A 9,821-nucleotide genomic window follows, 5' to 3' on the forward strand; every position below is an offset into this window, starting at 1 on the left:
AAACCCGAGCTCTATGGGTGATGTTGTTGAATAAACTGTCTAGATTAAGATTATATCATCTATTTGGTTAAAGGCGCTTTGGTAAAGTGGGCCTTATTTCTCTTGTCCTTTTGTACTGGGAGAAATTATTTAATAGATAGAAACCGACCTGGATTACTCTGATCTGAACTCAGATCACGTAGGACTTTAATCGTTGAACAAACGAACCTTTTTTTTTTTTTTATTTTTTTTAACGTTTATTTATTTTTGAGACAGAGACAGAGCATGAACAGGGGAGGGGCAGAGAGAGAGGGAGACACAGAATCGGAAGCAGGCTCCAGGCTCTGAGCCATCAGCCCAGAGCCCGACGCGGGGCTCGAACTCACGGACCGCGAGATCGTGACCTGAGCTGAAGTCGGACGCCCAACCGACTGAGCCACCCAGGTGCCCCGAACAAATGAACCTTTGATAGCTGCTGCACCATTGGGATGTCCTGATCCAACATCGAGGTCGTAAACCCTACTGTTGATATGGACTCTGAAATAGGATTGCGCTGTTATCCCTAGGGTAACTTGTTCCGTTGATCAAGTTTTTGGATCAATAAGTGATGCGATGCTTTCGACTGGTTAGTCTAGATGTAAATCACTCGGAGGTTGTTTTCTTCTCCGAGGTCACCCCAACCTAAATTGTTGACTCATGTAGAGAGGTCTGTTGTCCCTGTTGGTTGATTGATAAGGTCTCTTTGAGTCAGTTAATTAAAGCTCCATAGGGTCTTCTCGTCTTGTAATATTCCTGCCTCTTCACAGGAAGGTCAATTTCACGGACTGGAAGTAAGAGACAGTAAAGCCCTCGTGTGGCCATTTGTACAAGTCCCTATTTAGGGAACAAGTGATTATGCTACCTTTGCACGGTCAGGATACCGCAGCCGTTTAACTAATGTCACCAGGCAGACAGTGCCTCTAATACTAGAAATGCTAGAGGTGATGTTTTTGGTAAACAGGCAGGGCTTGTGTTTGCTGAGTTCCTTTTACTTCTTTTAATCTTTCCTTATTTGCATGCCTGTGTTGGGTTAACAATTGGTTTGATATTCAGTTTATGGTTAGGCTATATTTATCTTGTTAACTATCAGTGGTTATCCGCTCTGATATAAGCTTATGCAAGGAGAAGAATTTCTTGTTACTCATATTAGCATTATTGCTTCTATCGTTGAATAGATTAACCCAGTATTAAATTAGGAGTTAGCTGCGTTTTTTGACATTAGGTGTTTTGACTGTTGAGCTTGAATGCTTTCTTAATTGATAGCTGCTTTTAAGCCAACTATGGTTTATGTTTGTGCTTACTCTCTAAAAAAGGCTGTATCCTAGTTCTAAAAAGCTGTACCTTTTTAGATTATATTTTAAACTTACATTAGAATTTTAGGAAGTTTTTGGGGTAAGTTTAAAGTTGAACTAAAATTCTCTTCTGGGTAACCAGCTATCACCAGGCTCATTAGGCTTTTCATCTCTACCCACAACTCTTCTCACTATTTTGCAACATAGACGAGTTCATCCTATAAAGATTATTCATGGGTAACTCGTCTGGTTTCAGGGGGCCTAGCTAAAGTTCTCTTTGTTAGGTTGTTCTAGCTAATTCATTGTGCAAAAGGTACAAGGGGTAATCTTTGCTGTGTAGTGCTTTTTTCTTTCATCTTTCCCTTGCGGTATTTTCTCTATAGCGCCAAGTTAAATTTCTATCTCCTATACTTTTAAGGGTAACTAAATGTTTTATTTTACTGTCTAGTGTTAATTGAATTTATGGGTGTTTGGGCTAGCTTTGGCTCAAGATGGTGAGTTTAATATGAAATCTTCTGGGTGTAAGCCAGATGCTTTGTTTAAGCTACATCTTGTTTATCCAAGCACACTTTCCAGTATGCTTACCTTGTTACGACTTATCTCCTCTTGTGGGTTTAGTGGTTTGAATAGGTTTCTTTAAGGGTTTTGTCACTTGAGGAGGGTGACGGGCGGTGTGTGCGTACTTCATGGCCTGATTCAATTGAGCTCTCTATTCTCAAATTTACTACTAAATCCTCCTTTAGTCCTTAGTTTCATAAGGATTTTCGTGGGTATTCTAGTTATAGAAAATGTAGCCCATTGCTTCCCATCTCATGGGCTACACCTTGACCTAACTTTTTTGTGTTAAGATACTTGTGCTTACTTTTCTTCCTTTCTAGGGTTTGCTGAAGATGGTGGTATACAGGCTGAATTAGCAAGAGATGGTGAGGTGTATCGGGGTTTATCGATTATAGAACAGGCTCCTCTAGAGGGATATAAAGCACCGCCAAGTCCTTTGAGTTTTAAGCTGTTGCTAGTAGTTCTCTGGAAGATAGTTTTGTTTAGTTAGACTATCTATGTTTAGGGCTAAGCATAGTGGGGTATCTAATCCCAGTTTGGGTCTTAGCTATCGTGTGGCCGGAAATGTTAAAGTTACTTTCGTGCTGTATTTTTACGCTAACTGTAGCTTCTTACAGCCTAGTTAAGGTTTAACTTTAGTATGAGTTTTTCTCTGTAACACTCTGTAACCTGGAGCCTACCAGAGGAGAGTGACTGACTAAGCATTACAGCCATTAACCATTTGGTATGAAAACATCACATGATAGATTCTGAAGTGAAATGAGCAAGTTGCAAAATAATACACAAAGTGTTATCCTATGATTGTAAAACAAAAATAAAAATAACAACTAGAAAACACTTTTTTAAAAAGCCCATGGAGAGCAGGGCCCCCCTTACCTCCCATAGACTACAATATGGACTCACTACTCAGAAACCTATCTCCTTGGGAGCTTCACAGTAGGATTACCTGGGCTACTTTATTGAACCCTGCACCTGGACTACTTTATTAAACCAGTGCTGATTCTGGGTCCTGCCAAGACCAAATGACAGAATCGCTAGAGGCACACAGGCGATGGTAGTTCCCAACACTACCCAGGGATCACAACAGGACGTCAGCGCTGAGAACCACTTTGCCAAGCATAGCTTCTCCAACTTTAATGTACAGACCAATCACCTATGGATCTACTAACACAGACGCTGGGGCCCCACATGCAGAATTTATGATCTTCCACTTCCTTTCAATCGGACTCTCTGGTCACATTTCTGCAGGGTGTCCACGTGAAGTCAGGTGGGGGTTGGGCTGGCTTCTGCTCTTGCAGCAACCTTTGAGATCTCAGAACCGGCCTCAGTCTACAGAGGTCAGGGAAGGGTCACTTGGCATGTGTGGGTGGTCCCACCAGGGACTCTGAGGCCTCAGATCATGTTCGCCTGGTCTGGGAGAACATCCTGGCTGACCCAGGGCATGTAGATGCCACTGCATGACCAGGTGGGGAGAGGAATAATGAGATTCAAACCAATTCTAGCAAACGCTAACCAAATTTAAAGAGGAAGGGATATATCCCAACTTACTCTATGAATCTAGCACTCCTCTGACACCAAAACCATTACAAGAAATCTATAGATTAGCATCTCTCATTAACCAAACATTAGCAAATAAAATGCCACAATGTATTTTAAAAGACAAGACAGTCCAACAACTGATGAATGGATAAAGAAATTGTGGTTTATATACACAATGGAATACTATGTGGCAATGAGAAAAAATGAAATATGGCCTTTTGTAGCAACGTGGATGGAACTGGAAAGTGTGATGCTAAGTGAAATAAGCCAAACAGAGAAAGACAGATACCATATGGTTTCACTCTTATGTGGATCCTGAGAAACGTAACAGAAACCCATGGGGGAGGGAAAGGAAAAAAAAAAAAAGAGGTTAGAGTGGGAGAGAGCCAAAGCATAAGAGACTGTTAAAAACTGAGAACAAACTGAGGGTTGATGGGGGGTGGGAGGGAGGGGAGGGTGGGTGATGGGTATTGAGGAGGGCACCTTTTGGGATGAGCACTGGGTGTTGTATGGAAACCAATTTGACAGTAAATTTCATATATTAAAAAATAAAAATTAAAAAATAAATAAATAAATAAATAAAAGACATCTTTGATGCAGGGTACAGTAAAACCTTGGTTTGCGAGCATAATTCGTTCCAGAAACATGCTTGTAATCCGAAGCACTTGGATATCAAAGTGAATTTCCCCTTAAAAAATAATAAAATTCAGATGATTCGTTCCACAACCCAAAAATATCCATATAAACGTGATTACAATACTGTAATATAATACAAAACAGTAAAGAAAATATAGAATACAAAGAAATATAAACAAATTAGCATGCACTTACCTTTGAAAACTTTCATGGCCGGTGTGAGGGAGACGAGAGAACGGTTATTGTGTAGAACGACTCTCACCATCACTAACAGAATCACTGCCATCTATTCGCTCAATGGAATCTTTTTCTTTTCGTTCAACTTTAACAAGGAACCTATCCAATGACACTTGCTTTTACCTCCTCTTGAGGATTTCACGGAAATGTGACACTGCATTGACAATCACCCACAATCCCGCAGGGAGAGAGAGAGAGAGAGAGAGAACGAATTGTGATCACGTGACACTTGGCATCAAGTACTAGTAGTATTGCAAGACATTGCTCGTTTATCAAGTTAAAGTTTATTAGAAATATTTGCTCATCTTGTAGAACACTCACAGAACAAGTTACTCGCAATCCAAGGTTTTACTGTACTTGATCGTAGGAATTCAAGATTAGAAGAACATTCAAAACTCAAGCCATGTCGGGGCGCCTGGGTGGCGCAGTCGGTTAAGCATCCGACTTCAGCCAGGTCACGATCTCGCGGTCCGTGAGTTCGAGCCCCGCGTCAGGCTCTGGGCTGATGGCTCGGAGCCTGGAGCCTGTTTCCGATTCTGTGTCTCCCTCTCTCTCTGCCCCTCCCCCGTTCATGCTCTGTCTCTCTCTGTCCCAAAAATAAATAAAATACGTTGAAAAAAAAAATTAAAAAAAAAAAACACAAAAAACTCAAGCCATGTATGTAATTGACCACATTAAGAAACTAAAATGAAGAGTCCCATGATCATCTCAATAGACATACAAAAAGCTTTAGACAAATGCCAGCATCCATTTCTGAAAAAGAAAAAAAAAAAAACCTCCCAGCAAACTGGTAACAGAAGGGAACTTCCTCACCCTCAACCTCACAAAGAAAATCAATGAAAACATACAGCTAACATTGTATATTTAAGTTTATTTATTTATTTTGAGAGACACAGAGACAGTGTGAGTGGGGGAGGGGCAGAGAGAGAGGAAGAGAGAATTCCAAGGAGGCTCCTCGTTGCCAGCATAGAACCTGATGCAGGGCTCAAACTCACAAAACTATGAGATCATGACCTGAGCCAAAATCAAGAGTCGCTTAATCGACTGAGCCACCCAGGCACTCCTACAGCTAAGGTTATATTTAACAATGAAATACTGAGTGCTCTGCTCTCATATCAGGATTAAAATTAGGATTTCTCTCCACTTCTAGTCTACCTTGTTCTGGTTGCGCTAGTCAGGGAAGAAAAAGAAATAAAAGGTCTCTCCTCTGGAAAAGAAGTAAAGTTCACTTCCCTCACAAATGACAAGGTCATTTACATAGAAAACTAGATGGAATTTAAAAATAAATTTTTTTGGTTTTATTATATAAAATTTATATTTATGTAAAAATAAATAAGTAATATTATTATTAAAAAAATAATTTTTTTTTACTTTTAAATAGGTTTAACTACTGACCAAGGAAGAATTTCAGGGTGAATGGACTGCTCTGGCTCCTGAGTTCATGGCTGCTCCACCTGTGGTCCCAGACCTGCTGTGCAGGCAGGCATGTGCCTCCGTGCCTTTTCAGCAATTCCCCACCAAAGACTGGAGTGCTCAGCACCCCGCTGAAGACTGGGGTGCGGCTCCCCCTGTTCAGGCCACCGAATGGGTAGTAATGACCACTGAGTGGTCTTAAGCTGTTCCTGTACAATCTGTGGAACAAAATTGAAATACAATTGATGGAAAATAGATGGCTTCTTTGAAAAATAAATAAATAATAAGAGCTCCTAAAATTAATAAAGTTGTTTGGCAAAGTTACACAAGATCCATAGAAGCATTTCAAGCTTTGTTTGCCTGTAAACACTGCTTTAGCTGCATCCCACAAAGTTGGACATGTACCACTTATTAAATCAGTTCAAGATGGTACCTGATTAAAGACTTCCACTTTGACTCATGTTTATTCAGAAGTGTTTTCTGAGTTCAGATTATTTAGGAGAATTTCCTAATATCTTTTTGCTACTGACTTCTAGCTTCATCCCATTACAGTCAAAGACTGTGTAATTTCTTTCCTTGGTTTAGATTTGTTTTATGTCCCAGAATTTTGTAAGATTTTTCTTTTCTTTTTTTAAGTAGGCTCCATACCCAATGTGAAGCCCAAGGCGGGACTTGAACTTATGACCCTGAGGTCAAGGTCTGAGCTGAGATCAAGAGTCAAATGCTTAACCAACTGAGCCACCCAGGAGCCACTACTTTGTAAGATTTTAATTTTTTTAATGTTTATCTATTTTTGAGAGACAGAGGGCAAGCGGGGAAAGAGCAGAGAGAGAGGAAGACACAGAATCCGAAGCAGGCTCCAGGCTCTGAGCTGTGAGCACAGAGCCCAACATGGGGCTCAAACTCACAAACTGCGAGATCATGACCTGAGCCGAAGCTGGATGCTTAACCAACTGAGCCACCCAGACACCCCACTCTGCACCCCACAGTGCACACTGGTTTCAGTGGTTTTTTTATCATACAGCTGTGCACGTATTAACACAACCATTTTTTAAATATTTCAATCACCACAAAAAAAACAAAAACAAAAAACCTTGTAGCCCTCAGCCATCACCCTAAGTAGCCTTATCCCTCCCATCTCTGGGCAACATGAACTTACTCTGTTTCCATACATTTGCTCACTCGGGACATTTTCTATAAAAGAAATCTATCATCTGTAGGAAATGACCTTTACTTAGCACAATGTTTTCGAGGTGCATCTGGCCTGTGCCTTGTATCAGAACTTTATTCCTTTTTTTTTTTTTTAAGTTTATTTATTTTGAGAGTGTGAGCCATCACGCGCGCAAGCGTGCACAGGGCCCCAAATGGGCTCTCTTCACCAACCAGTGAGATCATGACCTGATCTGAAATCAAGAATCCGATACTTAATTGACTGAGCCACCCAAGCGCCCCCTACTTTATTCCTTTTGAAAAACTTTTTAGGATGTAGTTTAATATACATAAAGCAAATTTTACCGTGCAATGCACAGGTCGAGCATCTGTCAAACAGCTCTTTCATCCCCCTGCCAGAAATTCTCCCTTTATGGGGCGGTTTGTGAGTTCGAACCCTAAATCGGGCTCCGTGCTAACACGGCAGAGCCAGCTTGGGATTCTTTCTCTCGCTCTCTCTTCTCTCTCTCTGCCCCTTCCCGACTGGCGTTCTCTCTCTCTCTCTCTCTCTCAAAATAAACGAATTAATTAGAAAAAGGTATTCTGCCTTTATCATCACATGTCTTGTCCCCCAGGCTCAATGAGACACCCCGCCCCCACAAAAACTTCCAACAAACCACGCTCCCATCCGGGGCACTATCTCTCACCCACCTCAGACGCTGAATCAAACCACCCAGGGACCTTCGAGCCCAGGGTCACTGTGCCCACCCAGCCTCCTCCTCAGCACCCAGTCCTGAGCTCAGACCTCGGGCCTCACCACAGGGCTTCCGGGGGTTCTGCTGGGCCACCAGACCAAAGTCAAGGACTGAAGCTCCTCGTGCACCTTCGGCTACCCACCCGCCCGCCGCACTTCCGCTCGGCTCCCCGTACCACTGACGCGCAGGCGCAGCAGCGGGTGGAAGAGCCCGTGGGGACGTCTGGGTGCCGGATTTCCCACCTCCACCTGTGAGGCAACATGGCCGCGCCCTGACCCCTAGTTGCCCTTGGAGGCAGCCGCTTTAGGAAGCGCGCCAGCTTTGGTAAAACCACTTTTTCCTTGCCCGGAGTCCAAAGCTGTCCCGCTTGGGCGGAAGCGATTGTAACTAGCCACCCGTCACTAGGTCTTGCTTGTTATCAGCGGAGCGCCACCACTTACCCAGCCGAGCGGCACGCTCCGCCTGGCACACGGAGGTGGTTCGTATTTGTGGCATGTGTGAGGAAAACAAGGCATCCCTTCACAGACCTCTCCATGAATGTCCTCTCACATAAAGCCCCATCATCAATGATCTCCCCCCAGATATTCCACAAGCACTGATTCCCCAAACCTCCAGTTATTACGGAACTAGCGCATTTGCTCCTTGGTGAGTTACAGATAACAAACTACACAAGGGGAGCTTGGGTGGATCGGTGGGTTATGCCTCTGACTTCCGCTCAGGTTTTGATCTCGTGATTTGTGAGTTGGAGTCCCTCACAGGGCTTTGCACTGATGATGGCGCAGAGCCTGCTTGGGATTCTCTCTTTCCCTCTCTGCCCCTCCCCTATCATGCTCAAAATAAATACACTTAAAAAAAAAAAAAAGGCAATTCCAAGTGGAATTGTCACAAAGGAAGTTTTATTTTCAGCAAATACGGAGATTACAGGGATTAACTCCCAAAGCCCTGAATTCCCAAGGAGTGAGTTTCTTTTATTTAGGGTTAGGATGAATATTCAGAAAGGGGAGTTTTGTCATCCTGTGTAGAGGTGGAAATAAGGTCATGCCTGCATCTTAAGGCAATTGGCCTATACATACATTGTATGTTATGTCAATGAGGTTTGTGCTCTTCCTTAGGCACAGATTTTTTTTAATACATATTTTTGTATTTTAGAGCTCAAACAAGGGAGTGGGACAGAGGGAGAGACAGAGAGAGAGAGAGAGAGAGAGAGAGAGAGAGAGAGAGAGAGAGAGAGAGAAGGAGAGAGAATCTTAAGCAGGCTCCAGCTCAGGGCAGAGCCCGTTGCAGGGCTGGATCCCATGGCCCTTGGGATCATGACCTGACCCAAAATCAAGTCAGTTGCTTATCCAACTGAGCCTCCCAGGCGCCCTGAGATTTTAACATTATAATGAAGCAGAAATAAATGCCAGACATGGAGAAGGGGCTATGTGCATGCTCCAAGAGCCAGCATAAACTGGATTCTTGGCCTTATCATCTTGGGCAAAGGGTTCAGGGCCTAGCTTACTTTTGAAACAGCATTTAAGAGTTTTGTTTTTGTTTTTGTTTTTACCACTGACTTTCTCTTAAATGGTTAGGCTACAGACTTAGTTTTTACACTACCTTTGTTCCCTAAAAAGCCTTAACTACTAACGTTCTTGCATTTCTTTGTAATCTAGACACCTCCTAGGAAGTTCTGCAAGAATTGTGCTAAGGCAAGTAGGGCACAGATTACAGAAAATAGCTGGGGGCCTAAAATGACTTGTCATTTTAGAAAATGAAATTTAAAAAACACCAGTAACTGGTCTTTTTCTGTGGACCCCTCTTTCTACTCACAAAATGGTTGCATTTGGGGGGGGGGTGTATGAAAATATTTGACCATTAAATATTGGGATAGTACTCAGTCTATGCATCCTCTTTTAATATCTGTTCAACAATTTTGGAGAGGAAATGAATGGACACTTTTCTAAGCCACCAAATTGATTTTGCTAATTGTCATGAACTACCTGTGGTCTCCAAAGAACAGAGTCCAAAACAGTTGCTTTGGACCACCATAAACCATCTTAGGACAAAAGATGATAATGGTAATTCAATCTACCACTTGCACAATGCTCCAGGCACAGTTCTAAATGCTTTGCAAACATCAAGTTATTTAAATTTCATAAGAGGGGCACCTGGGTGGCTCAGATGGTTGAGCATCCGACTTTGGCTCGGGTCATGATCTCTTGGTTCCTGAGTTTGAGCCCCACAC

General features: G+C 42.6%; 1 long non-coding RNA gene across 1 annotated transcript; it reads right to left on the reverse strand.

The window, feature by feature from the left end:
• Positions 1-2,526, reverse strand: LOC125915590 (uncharacterized). Its single transcript, XR_007455700.1, has 2 exons — positions 443-2,526; positions 1-207 (listed from the first exon to the last, which is right to left on the reverse strand). It is a non-coding gene; the product is annotated as an uncharacterized LOC125915590 (long non-coding RNA).
• Between the last annotated feature and the right edge of the window lie 7,295 nt (positions 2,527-9,821).

Source organism: Panthera uncia, assembly GCF_023721935.1.
Source record: "Panthera uncia isolate 11264 chromosome E2 unlocalized genomic scaffold, Puncia_PCG_1.0 HiC_scaffold_19, whole genome shotgun sequence".
Classification (NCBI taxonomy): Eukaryota; Metazoa; Chordata; class Mammalia; order Carnivora; family Felidae; genus Panthera; species Panthera uncia.